General features: G+C 45.1%; 1 pseudogene; it reads left to right on the forward strand.

The window, feature by feature from the left end:
- LOC136529265 (uncharacterized) overlaps positions 1–23,786 on the forward strand; it is a 56,205-nt pseudogene that overhangs the window by 27,282 nt on the left and 5,137 nt on the right.

Here is a 23,786-nt window from a genome sequence, read left to right on the forward strand (position 1 = left end):
AAGATTTATACTGGTTCGGGCCGAATGTCCCTACGTCCAGTTTGCTGCTGCTCGTGTTATTAGCACTGTGAACGGTCTGTAGTAAGGGGTACAAACTATCGAGAGAGGGACTGGTCCCAAGTCTCTGATGGAAGGGTTGAAAGGTGGTCAAGAGCTTCGTAGCCGCTTGACTGTGTGTATGAGTGCGTCGTCCCTTTCCGTCCTCTATGGGAGAAGCGCATCCCCTTTTATAGATCAAGGGGGTGGCTTTACAAGGATGAGGGCTTTATCTAATCTTGTGGTTCACGTCTACCCGTCCTGGTCCTTCATTCTGATGAGTGTTAAGAAAGATAAGTGCCTACAACACTGTTGATGTCCCTGTAGAGTGTCAGGTTGATTACAGAATGTTGTCCTGCTCAGGGTATGGGCTGTAGTACAGTGGTTTTTGACTTATTAGCCTTTCCTAGCCTTGCTCCGCACGTCTTCTGGCTCTTGTGAGTCTTCGTCGGAGTGTCGAGGGATCGGGGTCCGGAGTAACGCTGAGGTCATGGCCTTCTGGCTTTGGACCTGAGGGGTCGGGAAGCGGGCGCCGCTCCCTCGGGTCTACAGCGTGGTGACGGAATTCCCGTCGTTCGTGGAGATAGCAAATCTTCTTCTGGAGTGTAGCGGCTGTCGTATATCTTCATCGGGTTCCATGTCCCGGGGCTGAAGGCAGCACCTACAATTCTACAGGGTGAGGAGCATGCACCTATACAACCTTTCGGGCCCTGCGGCGCCCGGAAGGGTCTAAAGCACCTGTCCCGTCCTCCCCTGGCAGTACTTTTCCTGCCAGGACGCAGGGTATGGTTCTTGGAGCCATGGTTGACCCGAATGTCTTGTCTTGCCCTGTCTCTATCATCCTGAAGGTGATGAGTGGTCAGGTAAGATGAATCCAAACTTTAGATATGGAGCAGGGTGAGGCTCGTTCCTCGCCGTCGGGCGAAGCGGAGACCAATCCCTATCTCCTGGGCGAGACTGACCCTGCCCCTCTGGGGTCGGGCGAGGCGGAAACTATCCCTCAGCCCTCGGGCGAGACCGAGCCCGCCCTAAAAGGCGTCGGGCGAGATGGAGACTAGCCCTGAGTCCCTCGGGCGAGGCAGAGCCACCTCAAAGGCGTCGGGCGAGACGGAGACTAATCCTCGGCCCTCGGGCGAGACCGAGCCCACCCCAAAGGCGTTGAGCGAGGTGGAACCAAGCTCCTGTCATCCCAGTAAGGGGTGAAGCAACGCTCTTATGCGTCCAGAAGTTTTTAACGTTCGGTGGTTATTGGTTCCATCTTCTGGGGTACCCCGGTATTAGGTCCCCGACAGGTGGTAGGCTAGAAAATATGGAAAACATCAGTAGTTGGTTCATTTGGTGATATAGTTTCTAAGCTAGGCTTTCCGTGCAGATAGTTTGAGTATTCAAGTTTTTATTTTGTTGCAGATAATTTGAGTGTTTATGTTTCTTATTTTTATGTTCTTCTAGAAGTATCACTATTGTCATTTGTGTATGCTGACACATTATTGTTTTGATCGTAGTATTACTGTCATCAGTTATTGCTGTAATATACTTGAGTATTATTTGTTGGTGAGATTGTTTTGTAACTTTGATACATGTTATACTTTAATAATGGTCTGCGGTTGACCACATATAGAAAAACTACTGTGATGCTGGTTTGTATAGTTTTGTTTATTTTTATACTTGTATGTTCATCAAAATGGTAAAATGGCCTCAACTGTAGTTTGAACTGTATCTGAACATATCTTTTGGCCACGTCAACTGTGTAATCTAACCCTTTTCCCTAAGACCGGACTTCTGCTTATACTAGTGGTAGTTTATTAATTTGAATTCAACTAAGCTAATAGTATGAAAGGTAATAGTTCTACACACATATTGCTGATTGCTTTTACACCTTGTGTTGAGTTAATAACACATTGCTAATTTTTTTTTGCCAATGTTCTCTTTTCTCTAGAGCAGAAAATTTAATTCTTGCATCTGATCCTGATCGTGAAGGTGAAGCGATTGCTTGGCACATCAAAGAAATGCTTGAACAACAAGGTGCATTGGGCTATGATGTGACTGTTGCAAGAGTTGCTTTCCATGAAATAACTGAGGATGCAATAAAAAAGGCTTTAATGTCCCCGAGGTATATTGACATGGACTTAGTCAATGCTTATCTTGCACGCCGTTCCCTTGATTATCTAATTGGGTTTGGCATATCACCACTTTTGTGGCGGAAGTTGCCTGGTTGCCAATGAGCTGGATGGGTCCAATCTGCTGCTTTGGCCCTTGTTTGCGATCGAGAAGCTGAAATAGAACAGTTTAAGCCACAGGAGTACTGGACCGTACAGATATACTTGAAAATGCAATCTGCAGATCCTTCAAATGGCACATGTATTCCATTCCGTATAAAGCATTTGAATTCAAAAAAGCTGGATCAACTTTCCATACCCTCTCAAGAAGAAGCACAAGCTATAGAAAAGAGGATTCATTCTTCTAAGTTTGAAGTTTTAGGTGTTAAAAGAAGTAAAATTCAAAAGAATCCTCCAATGCCATATATTACATCCAGCCTTCAGCAGGATGCAGCAAACAAACTTCATTTTACTACGGGGCATACCATGAAGGTTGTTTCTGCTAGACTCATTATGTATTGTATTTTTATGTAGGAGTCTGTTGGCTCATGTGACTCATTATATGACTGCAGATTGCCCAAAAGCTTTATGAGGGTATCAACCTTTCCTCAGAAGAAACAACTGGGTTAATAACATACATAAGAACTGATGGGTTCCATGTAAGTAACATCAGACATTTTGATGACACAAATAGGTTTACTGTTTATTGGTGCATATGTTCCACAACATTTGTTCCCTATGCTTTACTCTCTATTTTAAATTTCAGAATCATCTTCTTTGGTCATATGGTCTAAAGTTAGTGCATTTACTTTAAAATGATCAAAATTGTCCTGCTGCCTTCTGACTAAACCAAGTGGGTAGGAAGCTGGACAGGAGGAACTTTAAATGATGCATTAAGTTGAGCAAAACTGCACTCCTTTTGCATAAGCTTCAAGAAAACTACACTTTTTAAGCTTCTATTCTGATTACTACATAACCACACATTCGTTGGTACTTTGTTGAATATATTCTACATTAAGGTGTTATTATCTAAGCAGCACAGATACGGATACGTGTATCGGTATCGGACGGATACGGATACACGGATACGCCATTTTTTTAGGAAACCTGATACGAGGATATGTTTTATTATTTTTTATAAAAAATAATAATAAAGGACATTAAAATTATTGGCAGCGTATGTATGGATGCTCTCTGGAGACTACTCCAATCATTTCACAGCTTCTAGTTGCTACTTCTACCTGTGCTGGCAGTTGGAGGGGTATTTTTGGCATATAAATGTACAACACGTCTTCCCTACCCTTGCTTAGCTGGGCCGAAGATTAGATTTTTTAATCTTCTTTCTCTCCCCCAACATTCTTCCCCACACGGTGCCCCTTCAATCAGCCGTCTACGTGACTGAGCTCCTGCTGGCTTGCTCCTCGTAGCTCCTCCTCCACCGGCGCCATGCCTTCCTCCTCCCACGCTGGTGACCGAGGTCCCTCTCGGCGTAGGCGGCCGAGTGACCATGGCTACGCCCCACTCCATTGTCACACCCGATTTTAAGGATAAAATGGGATGCAAAGTCTTATGTGCGTCCAGAGATCAGTCAGACACATAAGCTGACAAATTATGAATAATATCATCACAAGTGTTTATTACATCACGAATAATAGAATATAGTCTTCACATATATGTAGCGGATCAACTGGTTGACCACAAGTCTAGAAATCCTCAGAAAAATCGTCATTACCATAGCCATCTGTTACCCGTCCGGGATTTTTATCCAAATAATGAAAATAAAGAAGAGTAAGTACATGCCGTACTCAACAAGTGTAACATGGGGTTCATGAGGCTCAAAAGGCTTGACACAGGTTTAACAACATTCAGCTTTTAGTTGTCACAATTTTAGCATAAGAGTAGCAACAAATGGTTTCAATCCCAAAGTAAAATACATAATCAATGTAAACAAGAATAATGAATAGCATAAACAGATAATTCTTAGTGTCCGTCTATTTCGTAAATGTTCCAAGGCCGCTCGTGACTGTGAGCACGGCTGATATACCAGTTTTACACTCTACAGAGGTTGTACACTTTCACTGTGAGTCGTGATACCCATATGCCCAGGTTAATTACTCCCAAAACACTACAAAGGTGAGCAGACATGGGTCACTATGAAGCCTTTCAAAGGTTCGTCTAATAAGTTAGGGCTATTATATTCACTCGGCAAACAGATATAGGAACCCACTGTCGATTGACACAATTCTATCGCGGCTATACACATAAGAGTAGAGGCTGTCCTATACCCGATTCGGCAAACCATTCTTATGCCAATAAAGGTAACCACTAACAAGCTAGAAAATGTCCTCATACTGAGCTAAAGGCAGAGCCATGTAGCCCTCACAACTGTACTGTAAGTCCCGGATGATCACTTACAGATAAGTCCTTAGGGAGATGAATCTTAAGCATTTAGAAAGTAGCTAAATACTTCAACCCCCTGTTTCCAAGTTGCTAAAAAGTCATATTTTAATGTTTATTGCATATACCATTACTCAAGTTACAAGATCATGGTTTAATTGAGCACTAGCAAAGCTACCCAATGCATATCCCGTAGGTGATAAGGTATAAGTTTAATTCTAGGGAATCTCTATCAAGGCGACACATGCAACATGAATTAAACATATTAAAGTGAATAGAAAATAAGGATGATCACATGCTATACTTGCCTTGAATAAAGTACTCCTGCTGATCCGGCACGTCAAAATAATACTCTTGATCCCCCACGAATTGTTCACCGTCTATACTCGATAATCACAGCAACATACAAGCATCCAGAAGCAATAATGCATAACAAACAAAAACTATAGATTAGAACAGTACACCAATCAACATAAAATCAAGATGAAAAGTTTATAAAACGAATTTACGTCTCACTACGAACACACAGACGGGAAGATCACAAAAATCGGAGCTAAAACGAAGAAGCTATGATTTAAACAAGATTTCCTTTAGTAAAATAATAGATTAAATCTAACCTCGAATTTTAAAAGTCGAAAACATACTTAACAGTAGTATGAACATGTAGATTATGGAATTACGAACCTAACGCAAGTTGAACGGATCAAATCGGAGTTAAAACGGAGATTTTATAGCCTATAGAAGATAGTGGCAGTTCTGTAAATAAGTGGAACTTGATTTTTGAATTAAAATAAATAAAACCTGAGTTTTAAATCCCACCGAGGACTGTGGGCACAATTTGCAATAAAGGCAGGGTCTCTTTTGAAAGAATATAAGGACAGCGGGTTGAGACCCGAATAGTTGTAATGGCCTTTATGCAAAAGTGACAGCGAAAGGGTATGGTCTAATCCTAACCTTTGATTTCAAATCGGACGGCTGGGAAGGACTGGCGTGGCCGGCCGGCCGGAACAGAGCCGAGTGCGGCGGCGCCATGGCCGGAAGTGAGCGGCGCTAGCGAATCACAGCCTACAATCAATCGTTAAGCGAACCAAAAACTCGAGAAGAAAGAGAGGACGGCAGCGGACTCACCGAAACCCAAAATCTCGAGCGGGGAACTGATGACTTCGTGCGGCAGCAGCTTGAACCCAACGGCGGCGGCGACGCTAGGGCTACGGCGGCTACGAGCTCTAGGCGAGGGCGAAAGCTTGCTCTAAGGCGAGATAGGGAGGCGGCGCGGGCTCGGGCTGCTATTTAAGGGCGGAGTTGGCTTGGGGTTCACGTCAACATGGCGTCGCGGAGGCGGATTCGAACGGCGTTGGCGGTAGTGAGAACTGCGGTGTGGATACAGGAGGACGACGACTCTGACTTGTGGAGCCGGGCTGTCAGCGACCGAGACGGAGGAGGAGACGCGCGACGCGCTGTGCTGGTGAAGCGCGGCCCGTAGGAGAAGGGGAGGAGAGTGAGACTGAGCAGCTTGGGCCGGCGGGAGAAGCAAGGCCGAGTGGGCCAAAAGGAGAGGGAGAGTGAGGGAGGAAGGCTTTGTCTTTTCTTTTTGTTTTCAAAACTTTTTCCAAAGAAATTTTCAAATGGATTTTGAATTTGAATCAAACCAAGCATCACAAAAACCCCAATGCAGCAGCATGAATGCACATACATGATTGTAAACCTATATTTTATTTTATTTTATTTTTAACAAAATTATTATTTTCCTAAATTTAAATGTCACAAAAATGCATAATTAAATCACTTCCTCCTATTTTAAAATTATGCAAATTTTAGGGTGTTACATCCACCCCAAGCACGTGGCTAGCGGGTGGCCTGCCCGGCGCGGATGCATCACGTGGACCTCGCCAGCACAGAGCTTGCCCAGCGCGGGGTGCGGCACGGCGCGTGGCTGGCAGGCAGCCCGCCCGGCGCAGATGCAGCACGGACCTCCCCAGCGCGGGTGCGGCGTGGCGCGTGGCTGGCGGGTAGCCCACCCAGTGCGTGTGGGATAGGCCATAGTATATCGCAGGTCAGTGGTGGGTGGGCTAGGCCGTATCGCAAACGCCCAAACAGCTTGGATACGTATCAGTCCACGTATCGGAATTTAGTTTTATTTATTTATTTGCCGGTACTTCACGGATACGTATCCACCGCGTATCCACTGCGTATCCGTATCGGATACGTATCCGATACGGGATACGTGGCCAACCTCATGTATCCATGTAACGTAGGTTATTATCACGCTTTGAATAGTTTAAGGCTGCAAAGTGGATGGTTTAGGATTTAATAGTCAAAACTAATCTACTTCAATAGTTCATGTTTCTAATATATTATGAAAGATATACTGGCCACAATTTACGTCATGATGATGGGAGAATATGCAAATTTCTACTTGTGACTTGAGGGAGTTCAAACTATTAACTCCAGTATGAAATATTTCATGACTGGTATGCTGAATTACTTAATATATGTACGGCAATAATACATGATGAAGGCTTCTGGCTTACTTTGATGTGAATTTTCTGACAGTTGTCAATACGAGATTCTTGAGAATCCAATATACTTGGTGCTTTACTTGTTTCATTAATTAATACCATGTTGACTTGTTTTTTTTTCTCGAACACGCAGGAGAGCTGCGTATCAATATATTAAGAAGAAAAAAGGGTAAAGCACCCAGGTAGTACACTGGTTTTTTTTTTGAAAGGAGAGAAAACCAGACAAAAAAACTCCAACAAATACACACACGCTAGATCACCTATTACATCCAGGAACTACCCATGACCAGGAAAAAAAAAAGATCAACTAGGAGGCTGCAGAGGAGGCTGCAGGAAAAAAAATGACTTGTTTGACGCTTTGAAGATTTCTGATGGAGCTGCAGAAGACATCCGTTCATTAGTCAAAGAAAGGTACATAACTTCCTCTCCGAACAAGCTGCTAAGTCTCTTTGTTCTGATTTTAAAATGGTGCTAATTTCTCTTCTTCCACATTGAACCTGTAATCAGATTAGTTCTAACTTCCTAAGTGGTTTAGTTATACTAGTGGAAAAATTTCAGAGTCACTCATATTTGTTCAAAACTTAATTGATGAACCTACAACTTTAAGAGACATTATTCAAGACAGTAATTTAACTCTTTAACTGGTCTGGACTCTTAAGGTACTTTGATGACATGGTAAGAGGGTTCAAGTTGTTGAACGATCCATTTAAAGTTGCTGATTGATGATCTTTGACTCCAGTTTTGAGAGAACCAGTATTTTGTGATTCTAGGACTTGGTGTCATGATCTATATCTGAATGTGGTTTCTGGCACGTACTCCACTTGTTAATTAGTATTTTGTTCAGATATGGTCAGAAGTACGTTTCAGAGGACACTAGGAAGTATTTAAAGAAGGTGAAAAATGCTCAAGAAGCCCATGAAGCCATTAGGCCGACCAGTATGAGGAGGTTGCCATGTAATGACTCTCCCTGTGTTTTTGTTGATTTATTGCATTTTTCTCAATTGGAGTTGCTAACCATCTCCTAGCAAACAATTTTGAGCAAGTACATGCATTATTGTCCCATGGAGGTTATAGTTCTACAATCTCATATTCATGTATCACCACCAAGATGTTAGTTCTTTACAGGATATGCTATGTACTGGTTGGTTTCTTGGTATCCATATTTCATGTATAGCAATATGGGTTGTACGATTCATGCTTCATAATTCAACCTCAGACACTGCTTTGATTATTCTACAGAGTAATACTTCTATGAATATGGCACTTACGAGTTGGAAATGTCTCCCCATAATGGAGGATACTGTGTTCTGTGACATGTTTTGAACATGCTGGTATGGGCAGCCAGCTGAGCCATACAGTTTGAAGAGCTACAGCAACATGACTGTACCGTTACGGTACCGAAACAGCCCAAATGGCCCAGCTGGCTGCCCAACATGCTCTATAAATGACCACGAATCAGTTGATAATTACAATATCTGTTCTACAATCAGCATCTTCTATTGAATCAGTTTATTTCATTCAGTGAAAGTGAAATCACTCAGTATTATATCTGACTTTTAATATACGGTTGCAACACTATTTCTCTTGTAGCATCTTTGGTTGGAATACTTGATGATGATTCTCTAAAACTCTACACTCTAATATGGAAAAGGACAATGGCTTGCCAAATGGAAGCTTCCAGAACTGAGATGGTTGGTTACTCCTGGCTTCATTTTTCCATGTGGTTGATTTTATTCTTCATGATGATAATGGTTATGAATTATGGGTGTACAAAGTTACATTGGTTAAGGAAACCTTGATAAGTTTAACTTGACATGTATGAGGAATTTGCAGCAGCCAGCGAGTGCTGCTATTTGAGGTACACGTTGCAGTTTTTTTAGGTTGTTTGTTTTGTTCCTAATTTCTGGTAGATCACCTCTTTAGTTTCTTCTCATATTGCCCACATTTTCAATATTGATAGCATTAGGCTGAACTTGTTGTTTGTATACAATTCACTGTGGTATTAAAGCCAACCAGCCAAGCGGTTGCACTGATAAGATCATAAGAGAAGTAATTGCACCCAGTCTGTGCCTTTTACATAGATCTAATTGGTGCTACATGCTGGAGGCCCAGATTTCTACAGTACCTTGAGCTTTTAGCTAACTGGTTGGTTATTTAGCCATGTTTCTTTGGCCAGTTTATAACTTCTGTGTAACTAAAACCCTTTTATGAATTGTTGACATCTACCTTAGGAGCACAGCTTATGAACTTTATTTTAGCTGTTGTGATCAATTATTTTTTTGCTTAAACACATCTGGTGTTATAGTAGATAGTAAATGTGTTATCCTCATTCTCTAGCATTGTTTTAAAACATTTTAAAATTCTTTGTACATTGTTTTCCTTTTGTAAATTTCAATATTTTAAGCTTTCCATCAAGTTACATGCTTGCTTTGTAGATTCAAGTGAATATTGGCACTCCTGAAGGAGAGATGATTTTTCATTCCGCTGCATCAAAACTGGACTTCAAGGGATACCAAGCTGTCTATGAGGTGAGTTCTAAATTTATTTTGTACTTGCTTCTTGCATCCTCTATGGATTTTAATTTCTGCTTGTGCTACTTCGATCAAGCTTTGACAAGCCTGCTGACATTTTTTTTGATGTGTTGAATAATGCGTCAACGACATTGGATGGTTCAGGGGCCAATTGTTTCTGCCATAGCTTTTTCTCATCTACATGATCTTCTTTTACTTGCCATTATAATAGGGGTATGAATACAACCCGGTCAGATACTATGTACCTGGTTGTCTGCTATATTTGCGAAGACATTTTTATGATATGGAAAACAGATATCGGATTCCGATTGGATGCAGATATGAATTAAGATGTCAGGTCAAAGTGAAATCTGGATATCAGACTAGCCCATCCCTTCTTTTCTTTCTGATTTTTTTTCTCATTTTATTTTCGTTTCCAGGTGCGTGCCCGTAGGGATAAACAAGCTAAGATTGAAAGAACAAAGTGGTGGAAACTGAAAGGGGAGACGTCAGAGGTATTTAGGGAAAGGGTTATCAAAGAGGGCTCTTGGAAGGAAGAAGACGACATAAACAATATGTGGGACAAGATGGCAACCAACATTCGGAAGGTAGCCTCAGAGGTGTGTGGAGTAACCAAAGGAAGGGGACGCGAGGCTAAAGATACTTGGTGGTGGAACGAGGAAGTCCAAAGGGCTATTAAGGAGAAGAAAGAATGTTATAGACGCTTGTACCATGACAGGAGTGTGGACAACATAGAGAAGTACAAGGTGGCAAAGAAGACTGCAAAGCGAGCTGTAAGTGTGGCAAAGGGTAGAGCATACGAGGATCTTTACCAACATTTGAGTACGAAGGAAGGAGAGAAGGACATTTATAGGATGGCTAGGGTTCGTGAGAGAAAGACACGGGACTTCAACCAAGTTAAGTGCATTAAGGATGAAAGGGAGCATCTCTTGGTAAAGGAGGATGAGATCCGACATCGATGGTAAGAGTATTTTGACAAATTGTTCAATGGTGAGAATATGGACACAACCTTTCAGTTGGATGACTCTTTTGATGACACCAATAGGCGCTTTGTGCGGAGAATCCAAGAATCTGAGGTCAGAGAGGCGTTGAAAAGGATGAAAGGAGGTAAGGCGATGGGACCGGATGGTATCCCAATCGAGGTGTGGAGATGCCTCGGGGACATAGCTGTAGTATGGTTGACCAAGTTGTTCAACCATATTTTTCGATCGAACAAGATGCCTGATGAGTGGAGGAGAAGTATATTGATACCGATCTACAAGAATAAAGGAGATATTCAAAGTTGTACAAATTACCGGGGAATTAAGTTGATGAGCCATACTATGAAGCTATGGGAGAGAGTTATCGAGCATCGCTTGAGAGCAATAACGCGGGTCTCTATGAATCAATTTGGTTTCATGCCCGGAAGGTCAACCATGGAGGCAATTTTCTTAATAAGACAAGTTATGGAGCGATATAGGGAGAAGAAGAAGGACCTACACATGGTTTTTATTGACTTGGAGAAGGCTTATGATAAAATACCAAGGAATGTTATGTGGTGGGCTTTGGACAAACATAAAGTCCCAACGAAGTACGTCGGGCTCATTAAGGACATGTACAACAATGTTGTGACTAGAGTTCGAACAAGTGATGGAGACACAGATGACTTTCCGATTAGGATAGGACTACATCAAGGATCAGCTTTGAGCCCTTATTTGTTTGCTTTAGTGATGGATGAGGTCACAAGGGACATACAAGGGGACATCCCTTGGTGTATGCTTTTCGCGGACGATGTAGTGCTAGTTGATGAAAGCCGGACAGGAGTGAATCAGAAACTGGAGTTATGGCGGGAGACTTTAGAGTCCAAAGGTTTTAGACTTAGTAGAACTAAAACTGAGTATATGAGATGTGACTTCGGCACTACTACTCGGGAGGAGGAAGATGTTAGTTTGGAAGGTCAAGTAGTGCCTAGGATGGATACCTTTCGATATTTAGGTTCAATGCTACAGAGGGACGGGGATATTGATGAAGATGTTAGCCATAGAATCAAAGCAGGGTGGATGAAGTGGCGGCAAGCGTCTGGTGTCCTATGTGACAAAAGGGTACCACAGAAGCTAAAAGGCAAGTTTTATAGGACGACGATTAGACCTGCTATGTTGTATGGTGCAGAATGTTGGCCTACGAAAAGACGACATATTCAACAGCTAAGTGTCGCGGAAATGCGTATGTTGCGTTGGATTTGCGGGCATACAAGAAGGGATCGAGTTCGGAACGATGATATACGTGAGAGATTAGGGGTAGCGCCAATTGAAGAAAAGCTTGTCCAACACCGGTTGAGATGGTTTGGACATGTGCAACGGAGACCTCCAGATGCACCGGTGCGTAGTGGAATCCTAAGTCAGGATAGTAACGTGAAGAGAGGCAGAGGAAGACCGAAGTTGACTTGGGTAGAGGCAATAAAAGGAGACTTGAAAGGATGGAATATACCCAAAGACTTAGCCTTAGATAGGAGTGCTTGGAAGACAGCTATTCACGTGCCTGAACCTTGATTGTTTGTGTTGGGTTTCAACTCTAGCCTACCCCAACTTGTTTGGGACTTAAAGGCTTTGTTGTTGTTGTTGTTGTTGTTGTTGTTGTACCATAAGGGTTAGAACATGAGATAAGCTATCTTTTTTTACAAAATGTACCAGCACTTCCTCTACTTTTAAATAAGACTTCTCACTAAATAATTTTTTTCCTCGAACATAAGAATCATTTTTTTCATTGGAAACCTGTTTACCCCAGAGGTTGATTTGTGTTTGTGGCACTTTGGATGGTATCTGAAGATCTTGTTTCTTAAAAAATGGTTTCCTTTTAGTAGTTTATAACCTCGTTCTAGTACTTAAGTAAATAATATCTGCCCATTACAGGGAATAGTGTGTGCTTAATGGTATGGACCAGCCATTTTTCGAAGGTTTTCTGCTGGTTTCAGATGGTTTTCCATAATGTGTTTAACTTCTTGTACAAAGTAAAAAAGATAAGCACATGTTCCAGAAAGTCAATTTTACTTTGTGATATTCATATTATGAATTTGTGATGTATGATGCACTATTGCAATTGTATCCCTAGGCGTGACCATTGATTTTCTTTTTTGTTATTGGTTTGTTGCTTTGCTTGTCGGACTCACTTAACTGTATAGATGTAATTTATTTACACCAGATCTGTATCAGTTCAACATTTCTTAACATGGTTGGCACATGGAAAGACAGATGTCTGGCCCCACTTGGTCGCCTCTGATATGCACTACAACATATTGTTTATATTAAATTGTTGTGTAGAACATAATTTGTGGTATTGTATGGCCTTGTAATGTTTTTTTGTTAAATTTCTCTATGGAGTTTACTTTTCCCTTGGGACATAACCTTCCTGTTGCCGAAATGCATGAGTTTGTCCTGATTCATCAGTATTCTTGGTTCTTATGTTGTGGATTGAGCTTCTTTTAGTGCTGATGGCAAGGACTTAGCTTGAATGGAAGCATGATTGTCAGTTGTACTTTGTGAAGAACTTTGTGCTAGCTTTTCAGTTTACGAACTTATTCTTACTCATTAACAATACACTTTGCTACTTTTAGGACGCTGAGGCCAGTCCATGCAATGACAGCTCTGAGGGAGATTCTGTGCACGAGGATAACTTTGAGGCCTTATCGAAATTAATGGTTGCAGTGACAATTCCGTTTCTTTATCCTCTTTCTTTCTCAGGCTACTGCAGATTATTGGTTATCATTCAACTGTTCCAGTATGTAATTCATCTCCTTTTTACCAGGTTAAGGACTTGGTTTTTCCTGTTAACGTGCTTCTTGGACAGCACTTTACTAAGCCACCATCACGTTATTCTGAGGGTGCATTGGTAAGCAATAACCTATTATGGATTATTTTTCACTTGTTTACTTTGAGCATTGCCCATTTCTTCAATAAAACAATATTTATTTTTATTCAGTTCTACTAGTTCAGATTTTCATATTGCGCCTTGTTATCTCCATATTAAAAAGCTAGTTGGAATTGGAAGGCCATCTACTTATGCATGTATAATGAAAGTGTTACAGGTAACATGCCATTTTACTTACGAACTATTTTTTACCGTGGTATTGGAAGGCTATTGCGGATGCATAAAGCATAGTTGTAGCCTTTCCTAGTGTATATTTTCTTTGTCCTTTTTGTGCCTTTGATGGTTCCAATCTAGGCGTTGTTGTTAGACAGATGTTAGGCTCACACGGTTGGGCCATTTGGGCTGACGGCTATAGGCCTTGTGCCTCTTGTATATTTGTTAAGATGATTAGAGATAGACAACAATATCCTTGATTGATCCTATTTCTATAAACCAACCCATAGGAATCCTTGCCTATATATACGTGTACCCTGCACCTCCACTAATCAATGTAACCATTCAAGAGCCATATCTTATCTTAAAATTGTGTTAGTCATGTAAGGTTTGCCTTGTTTTTTGGTCATGTATGTAAGATTGTCGTCGGGCATGGTTGTTGCACTTGGCTATTTTGGCCTTCCACATCTCATAATGCAATGATACACAGGTGACAGGTCTCATGCTTATTCGAGGAAAACAGTTGCAGGGTTTTGCAATTACTATGTATTAAATCTTATTTTCATCTGTTGTAGTTAGCATTCCACCTGTTCCACATAGATAACAGTGTTCATTATACTTGTATTGTTCAGGATCTGAAGTACATAACAGCAAAAAGTCGAGTTCTACACCCTGAGTTCCGTGGTCGAATGGTTCGTTCTTATATCCCTGATCGCATGTTCCCCGTTTGGAGAGATCCTATATGATTAAAATATCTTTAGCTCTGTCATCATCTATAATGTTAGTACATTTATTTGAGTATATATAATACTTCTAGTTAAATTCATTGTTTTGTATTAGATTATCTCTTCTACCTATGCATTTATTTGCATTGCAGTAATGCATCAATTTGTAATGTATATTTGTTTGACTCTTTCATGTTTTTCTTATTATTAATGCACTAGTAGTTTCCTCCAAAATATCTAAAATTTACCCTCATCTGTAATGATCTCAATGTTTATATTTTATTTTATTATTTTGCTTATGCCTGCTTACATTTTGCCATGTGCATTTTTGATGTTTACATTTGTTGAGTTCCCTCACTGATTTTAGGGTCTGGAGAATGGAACTTCTAGACAGCTTTACCCTTGCTTAGAAATTCCCTTTCCCAGACCTCTACAATTTGTGGGATCCTTCAGCACTGGGTACTCCTTTTTCCCTTTTCCATCTCAACGCTTACAGGCATCATCGTCCCAGACTCCCAGCACTGTTTCAGTTTACGTAGCTGAGGTTGCTTGCTATAAATTAAATTTCAATGCATCTAACTTTGGTGTTTGTTCATGCCATCTCTTTTTTTAGGTCTCGGCATTCCTTTTGCACCATTTCTCTGAGGTTGCTGATTACAGCTTTACAGCTAACATGGAGACAGAGGTAGTAAACATTTCTCGTTTATGGTTTCTGTGTGCTTCTTTGTTTTCAGTTTATGCCATAGTTTTAGAAACCTGCTTAAGCTGGCTGGTTAGTGATTACTGCTATGAGTTAAACCAATATGAGAATTCAGGAAATCAGCGCATCTTAATGGACATTGGTACACTTCTAATTTTGGTCATGATTATTCTTGGATTTAAGACACTAGGAACAATGCCGTCTGTAGTTGTGGAGCTAATTCAAGACATAGTTATCATGGACTGAATGCTTTGGTCTATTATCCAAGTGTAGGTCATTTTAGCCTTCTCAACTATTCTCTATATGCATGTAATTTGATAACTTGTAGGCATTTTTTTATGTTCTCTTTCTTTGTTGCCCTTGCTGAATAATGTTACTCATAAGTTATTGAACCATCACTCCCACTTTCCCATCGTACTATATAAATGATGGAACAAGTTCATTTAACCTACTTTCTTAATCTTTGTGCACCACTCTAGAACAACCTACATTTGGAAGAAATGGTAGTGATCCTTTTATAGGAACATCTTTCAGTAATATGCTAGCACAAGAATTAGTTGGTTACTAAAACTGTATTGAAGTTTTTATTTCTTTTACATTAATAGCTAGATAATGTCTCTGCTGGGTCAACTGAATGGAAGGGTCTTCTGAAAGACTACTGGGAACGATTCAGCAAATATTGTGCTGATGCGAGTAAACTGGATGGCAGAAAGGTAAGATGTATTTAATTCTGAGTATGCTGGTTCTTTGATCATGCAAGTTCTCGTAGTTCTCCTTTTGGTGTGATCGTCAAGCTTGCTTGGGACTATAAAACTTTGCTGTTGTGGTCATCAACCTTTTTTAATGACACAGAAACTGAAGTAAATATTTCAGGTCCATTTCTCAAGTGAAATGGCAAGCTATCATATTTTATTTCTGTCTGCTGATGCTTCTTGGTTTTATATACAACATTGCTGTCAGTGGATTAAAAGGAAACTACTGCTTGTATCTCCCAACACAACATAGTACTGGTTGGACCCCCTACATTTTTGCAAACAGTGCTCAAAATATTTTTAGGAGAGCATTTAAGCACTTTTTGGGGGCAAAGAAGGGACATGCTCAACTGTCTGACTCCAGATAGTTTCACAATCACACTGGTCTAGCAGAGCATTGTTCCGTTGCTTGAAGGCTTCATTGGAGCATGGAATTGCTGAGTTTGACCCATCATACACAAGAATGATACTATTTATGTACCTTGTGTATCATATCGCTCTGCAACGGCTAGAGATTGATACTGAATTTGACATTGTGCAGGTAGAGAGAATGTGCTTGAAGAAAAATTTGGTCCTATGCTCTTTCCTGATGTTGACAAGGATAGTAGGATTTGCCCTAGGTAATGCACGACAAATGTACTTTTAAGGTATCTTTCATGGAATGTACATATTGAATGTTAAAATCAAGATATTTGCAATATTCATACAGGTTAACCTACAATGTCATCATACTGTGATGCATTCACATACGTAATTCTTGACATCTTTTTTTGTGTTTGGAATACATGCAGTTGTTCTGAAGGAACCTTGAGATTCAAAGTTAGTAGGTATGGTGAAGGCTATTTTATAGGCTGTGATCAACATCCAAAATGCAAGTATGACCCTATTATCCCTCATTATAATTTGAATGCCTTGAAGTTTAAACTCTGCTATATTCTTCAATGTCCCCTGTTATGTATTAATGAGTTCCAGGTTTATTTCTTGATTTTTGATGATTATCATACCTAATCACTGCTCTAATTACTGTAGGTACATTGCTCGCTCATTGTCACAGCAAGAAGATGAAACTGAACCCACCGAAGAAAGTCCAAAATCTTTTACACCCAGGTTACTTGGCGTCATGCCTGGTTCTGATCAAAAGGTATTTTTCAGTTTATGAGATTCAGATTTTTTATTTGCAAATAGGCCTGTCGTTGGGTATTCCTAACCTGTCCCCAAATTCATACCCATGTGTAGTGGGGAGGGTAATGGGTGAAAGTTGCTTTACCCATTTGGGTATGGGTATACCCACCCACCACTGATCACAATAGGGTATGGGGAGGATCTGAGAGGAGAGACCACCTTTGGGTTGTGATGCTGGGACACCATCCATTTGTCCATTCTCAGTCACATGTCTTGACACTCTGCATGATGGTGTGCTCCTTTCCTGCTGGGTTGTCACCATTATTTGCCACTGTGTTCGAGTTCAATCAGAATGAGAAGGAAATCGTCAGCTTTGTTCCTTACCCAATCACCATCAACTTTAACCAATACATAATGGGTATGGGTAATTTAACAGGGAGGGCCACAGGGAGGCTAGGACTGGGTAGTTTAACTTTGGATTTGTTGGGGGCAAAACTGGGTATACCCAAACGTTCCCCAATGGTAGGTCTATTTGTAAATCAGTAATGTCTATAACAACTTCGTTGCTCAATCTGCAGGTGTTTTTGAAACAAGGCCCATATGGCTACTATGTTCAGCTTGGAGAGGACCAATGTTTTCAAGTCGTCCAGTCGAACCTAGTCGCCATGGGACCGACCAGAAGACTAATCACGATTAGTCGTCGACCAGGATGATTAGTCGAACCTAGTCGACCCCTGGTCGTCCTATATATCAGGATATATATACCTACTATATATATACCTATATATACTATATAGTATACACAATAAAGCAAGCATCAAGAGCATCTTTGTCTCCTACTGAGTTTAGGTGGTGACTTGTGGGAGTTGTTTTCTTCTATTTTCTGCCATGTTCAGAGGTCCATATTCCTGTCCCAAACTCTATTTCTTTGCTGACTTCCTGCTGGAAGCCTAAAATACCAAAGAAGACCATAATTAGCAACACTAATGTAGTCTTGATCTTGACACAGCTCAACAGCAGCACTGTTGCAGTAGCAAGCACTGCTGTAGTAGCAAATAACTAGCATTTAGCAAACAAGTTCAGTACACGTAAGCTAAAGTGTTCAAGTTCAGTACACATAAGCTAAATTGTTAAAGTGTTCAACACAGTCACAAACATTGACATCTAATTTAACAGTCCAACAAAAGTAGGCAACTAGCCATCTAATTAAGCAAATCAACATTAAAAGTGAAGCCTCCATCTCCAGTTTCTGTTGGTGCAGATTCTTCATCCTCCTCCATTGCTATTGCTGAATCTACATGCTGATCTTGGCCTTCATCATCAACTTCATCAATATCTTGAGTCAGAGTCACTGTGTTCCTTGGACGCTTCTTGTTCCTAGCATAAGTACGCCTCACAGGGGCAGCAATAGCAGCACGAGTAGCAGCAGCCCTAGGCAAGTTACGTCCCTCTAGACCCTGAGTTACACCAATAGCCTCATCCACTAATGGGATAAGTCTCTGTATTGGTTGGTCTTTGTGAGGCTGCAACATATGGTCCTTGTGGCTGCATGGTGATCTAGCTGTCCATCAAGGACAGCATCCTTGACTGGCTAGGACAGCATCATCAAGGACAGTATCCTTGACTGGCTAGGACAATATCTTAGCATCTAGGACGGCATCTGTTTTAGGACAGCATATTAGCATTTAGCATCTTGGCATATGCTTGGCTGGCTAGTAGCCTATAAATATGTATCTCCAATTCCTCAGGTTGGCATGATATTTGTGTGAGAAATTAACAAGAAAATTGCCTCAACTCCTAGTGTTATCCCCTCTCGATAAGAGTAAGAATTATGCTACTATCAAGAGTAAGAATTTAGCGACTAACAAGTGGTATTAGAGCCGTACTATCATGTAGCCTAAGCATCTCCTGCTCATCTCCTTTCCTAGCCTCACAACAGCCCTAGCTGGGAGCAGCAGCAGCTCCGGCCGCTCGTGCTCACTCCTCTCCCTTTGCGCAGCAGCTCGTCTGAAGCAGCCCTCTCCCCACGCAGCAGCCCCCAGTAGCGCGTCATGTCCACAGGATAGTCTCAGCGCTTAGTCGCCTCAAGCACGCGGCGTCGGCAGGAGGCCGAACTTGCCGCGGCAGAGGAACATGAGCGAGCAGCAGCAGAGACCGCTGTGGCGGCGGCAAGGAGGTCGAAGCTGGCAGTGGCCAGAGCGAAGGCGGAAGCGGCGGCGGCGGATGCAGCGCGTGCGGCGGCAGCGGAGGTCGAGGTTCTGCGCGGCAGCATCAGTAGCTCTATTTCTACTGACGACAGCGCCGACGCGGACCTTGAGCTGCTGGGGAGGGAGGCACCGCGAGCGCGGGCGGCGCAGTGGGCAGCCGCGCATGCCCACGAGCACGGCGGTAGCCCAGACAGGCGCGGACGCGCCGGTGGCGCTCCTGGAGGAGGCGCGCATGGCGGTGGCGTTCCTAGAGGAGGCGCGCATGGCAACGGTGGCGGACGGGTCGATGGAGAGTGCGGCCTTCACAGGCATCGTGGCTCTCTCTCCCCAGATCGGTACCATGGTTACCACGGGCTCCAGGCTGTTGTCAAGGATGTTGGCACCAGCGGTGGGTGGCCTGCACTCACTAAGACCAACTACGTCGAGTGGGCTACGGTGATGAGGGTAAAGCTCTAGGTGCGGCATATGTGGAAGACAGTTCGGTACGGCGACGTCGACTACGACCAGGATCGATGGGCGTTGGATGCCCTCATCGCTACATCCCCGTCCGAGATGCAGTTCTCATTTACCAACAAGCGGACTGCCAAGGAGGCTTGGGATGCCATCGCTGCGGCACGCATCGGCAGCGATCGTGCCCACAAGTCCACACCGCAGGCACTTCGCAAGGAGTGGGAGAACCTGGCCTTCAAGCCAGGTGAGGATGTTGATGACTTTGCGCTCCGTCTCAACACTCTATTGCAGAAGATGGTGCAGTTCGGCGATGACACCTACGGCGAGGAGAGAGTTGTCGAAAAGCTCTTCCGCTGCGTCCCCGAGAAGTACAAGCAGATGGCTCGCTCGATCGAGTCTCTGCTGGATCTCTCCACGATGTCGATCGAGGAGGCGATAGGTCGCCTCAAGGTCATCGACAGCGATGAGCCACAATCTCTCGGGGCCCATCACCACTGGCGGGAAGCTCCTTCTCACTCGGGAGCAGTGGGTTGCCTGCCAAGGTAACCAGAAGAAGGGGGAGCCTTCTTCCGCGACAGGCGGCCGCAAGCGTGGCAAGCCGCGCAGACACGCCCAGGCCAGGGCGCGAGGACATGCCGAGGGTGATGCCCGCGGAGGCACCCAGGGCGGTGCCACCGGCAAGCACAAGCCGGCACGAGACGACACTTGCCGCAACTGCGGCCAGCTTGGCCATTGGGCCAAGGACTGTTGACAGCCACGACGCGGCCAGGCCCATGTCGCACAGGCGGAGGAGTCAGCTCTGTTCATGGCACATGCAAGCATCGAGCTACCTCTAGCGGCACCGACCGCAGCGGCTCTCCACCTTGACGAGCCAAAAGCACACGCCCTCGGCGATGGCTCCGGCAACGACAAGACTGACGGGTGGTGCCTCGACACCGGCACCACCCATCACATGACCGGTCGATGGGAGTTCTTCACCGAGCTTGACTCCAGCGTCCGAGGCTCTATCAAGTTTAGGGATGCCTCTGGCGTGGAGATCAAGGGCGTCGGCTCCATCACCTTCACCGCCGTGTCTGGTGAGCACAGGCTGCTCACCGGAGTCTACTACATCCCCGCGTTGAGGAACTCTATCATCAGCTTGGGACAGCTGGATGAGAACGGTTCGTGCGTGGTGATTGAGGATGGAGTCATGAGGATTTGGGATCGCCGTCGTCGCCTTCTTGCCAAGGTAACCAGAAGCGCAAATCGACTCTACGTCCTTAACGTGCAGGTGGCACAACCCCTCTATCTTGCTGCTCGTCGGGATGACGAGGCGTGGCAGTGGCACGAGCGCTTCGGGCACCTTCACTTCGAGGCCTTGAAGCGGCTCAATGCCACGGAGATGGTGCGAGGCCTGCCGTGCCTCGATGATGTGGAGCAGCTCTGCGACGTCTACGTGTTGACGAAGCAGAGGCGACTCCCCTTTCCCCAGCGGGTGGGCTTTTGAGCCAAGGAGAGGCTCAAGCTTGTGCACGGGGACTTATGTGGCCCGGTGACACCGGCCACACCGGGAGGACGACGCTACTTCCTGCTGCTCGGCCTCAACAAACGACCTCTCCCGCTACATGTGGGTGATGGTTCTCGGTAGCAAGGGAGAGGCTACAGACGCCATCAGGCGCGCGCAGGCTGCTGCAGAGGCGGAGTGCGGCCGCAAGCTACGCGTGCTGCGCACCAACAACGGCGGCGAAATTTATGTCGTACTGCGCTGATAAGGGCATTCAGCGCCACTACTCCGCGCCGTACAGCCCGCAGCAGAACGGTGTCGTCGAGCGGCGCAACCAGATGGTTGTGGGGATGGCTCGGGCCCTTCTCAAGCAGAGGGGGATGTCGGCTGTCTTCTAGGGAGAGGCAGTGGTGTCGGCCGTCTACATTCTCAACCGCTCGCCTACCAAGGCGCTCGACGGCAGGACATTGTACGAGGCTTGGCATGGGCGCAAGCCGGCAGTCTCCCATTCGCGGATCTTTGGCTTCCTCGCGTTCGCTAAGGAGCTTGGCCACATCAGCAAGCTCGACGACAGGAGCACTCCGGGAGTGTTCATCGGCTACGCGGAGGGCTCGAAGGCCTACCGCATCCTCGACTCAAAGACACAGCGTGTGCGCACGGCGTGCGATGTTGTGTTCAATGAAGGGCAAGGATGGGTGTGGGACAAGACGGTGGACGATGGCTCGGCTCCGTCGTATGACGACTTCACTGTCGAGTACGTTCATTTCGAGGGAGCTGGGGGAGTAGGCAGCTCTTCTTCGACTAGCGCGTCTATCCCAGTTCCCGAGCCTCCACCGACCCCGGCGCCTGCTACTTTGACAGCACCACGCTCTCCAGCCAGGACCTCGGCTGTGATGAGTTCTTCGCCAGCTCCACCATAGCCGGCACCGCCACGCACTCCAGCACCGACAGGCACCTCTCCGGGCACGTCTACTCCAACACTAGCTCGTGTCGAGCATAGCCTGGTTGAGCTCGCTACTCCGCTCTCTCACGACGAGGAGCGCATCGACGCGTACCATGATGGTGAGCTGTTGTGGTACCGTACGATGGAGAACCTTCTCGGTGACCAGCCTGTGCCGGGACTGGTGCCTCACGACCTGGAGGCGCAGTTGCACCTTGCGTGTGACGACGGCGAGCCTCGGTCGTTTGTTGAGGCCGAGAGACACGTGGCATAGCGTGCCCCGATGCAGTTGGAGATGGATGCGATTGAGAAGAACCACACCTAGGAGCTTGCTGACCTTCCTCGGGGCCACAGCGCGATCACCCTTAAGTGGGTGTACAAGTTGAAGAGGGATGAAGCAGGCGCCATTGTTAAGCACAAGGCTCGTTTGGTGGCATGAGGTTTCGTGTAGCAGGAGGGGTCGACTTCGACGACGCCTTTGCTCCCGTGGCATGGATGGAGTCCGTGCGACTCCTTACGCTAGCTGCCCAGGAGGGCTAGCGTGTTCATCACATGGACGTCAAGTCGGCGTTCCTTAACGGCGACTTGATGGAGGTCTACGTGCACCAGCCGCTGGGATTTGCGATCCTTGGCAAGGAGGGCAAGGTGCTCCGCCTGCGCAAGGCCCTCTATGGCTTGCGGCAGGCACCGAGGGCGTGGAATGTCAAGTTGGATTCCATGCTAAAGGGGATGGGCTTCGAGCAAAGCCTGCACGAGGCGGCCATCTATCGACGGGGTAGTGGAGGAAATGCTCTGCTGGTGGGTGTCTACGTCGATGACTTGGTGATCACCGGCACCAAAGATGCAGAGGTGGCGGCATTCAAGGAAGAGATGAAGGCCACCTTCCAGATGTGTGACCTGGGGCTTCTCTACTTCTACCTGGGAATCGAGGTACACCAGGATGACTCTAGGATCACGCTTTGATAGACCGCCTATGCCAAGCGCGTCGTTGAGCTAGCCGGGCTCACCGAATGCAACCCAGCTCTCACTCCGATGGAGGAGAGGCTGAAGCTGAGCCGCGACAGCACGACGGAGGTGGACTCTACACAGTACCGGCATCTTGTGGGGAGCCTTCGCTACCTCACCCACACACGGCCAGACTTGGCATTCTCCATCGGCTACATTAGTCAGTTCATGCAGCGACCGATGACGGAGCACCAGCAGGCTGTGAAGAGGATCATCCGCTACGTTGCAGGGACTCTCGACCATGGCCTCTACTATCCTAGGTGCCCTGGGGCGGCACACTTCGTTAGGTACAGCGACAGCGACCACGCCGATGACATCGACACCAGCAAGAGCATGAGCGGGATCCTCTTCCTCCTCGGCAAGTTCCTCGTTAGCTGGCAGTCGGTCAAGCAGCAGGTGATGGTCCTGTCCAGCTGCGAGGCCGAGTACATAGCGGCCTCCACCGCTTCGACTCAAGCGCTCTGGCTCGCTCGATTGCTTGGTGATCTCCTCGGCAGAGACACTAGAGCGGTGGAGCTCAGGATGGACAAAAAGTCCGCTCTGGCCCTAGCAAAGAACCCCGTTTTCCATGAACGGAGTAAGCACATCCGGGTGAGGTACCACTTCATCCGAGGCTGTTTGGAGGAAGGGAGCATCAAGGCAAGCTGCATCAATACCAAGGACCAGCATGCGGACCTGCTTACCAAGCCTCTTGGGAGGATCAAGTTCCTTGAGCTCTGCTCCAGGACCGGGATGGTTCAACTTTCCCACAAGACGACGCACAAGAC

The sequence above is a fragment of the Miscanthus floridulus genome, chromosome 19 (genome assembly GCF_019320115.1).
Source record: "Miscanthus floridulus cultivar M001 chromosome 19, ASM1932011v1, whole genome shotgun sequence".
Lineage (NCBI taxonomy): Eukaryota > Viridiplantae > Streptophyta > Magnoliopsida > Poales > Poaceae > Miscanthus > Miscanthus floridulus.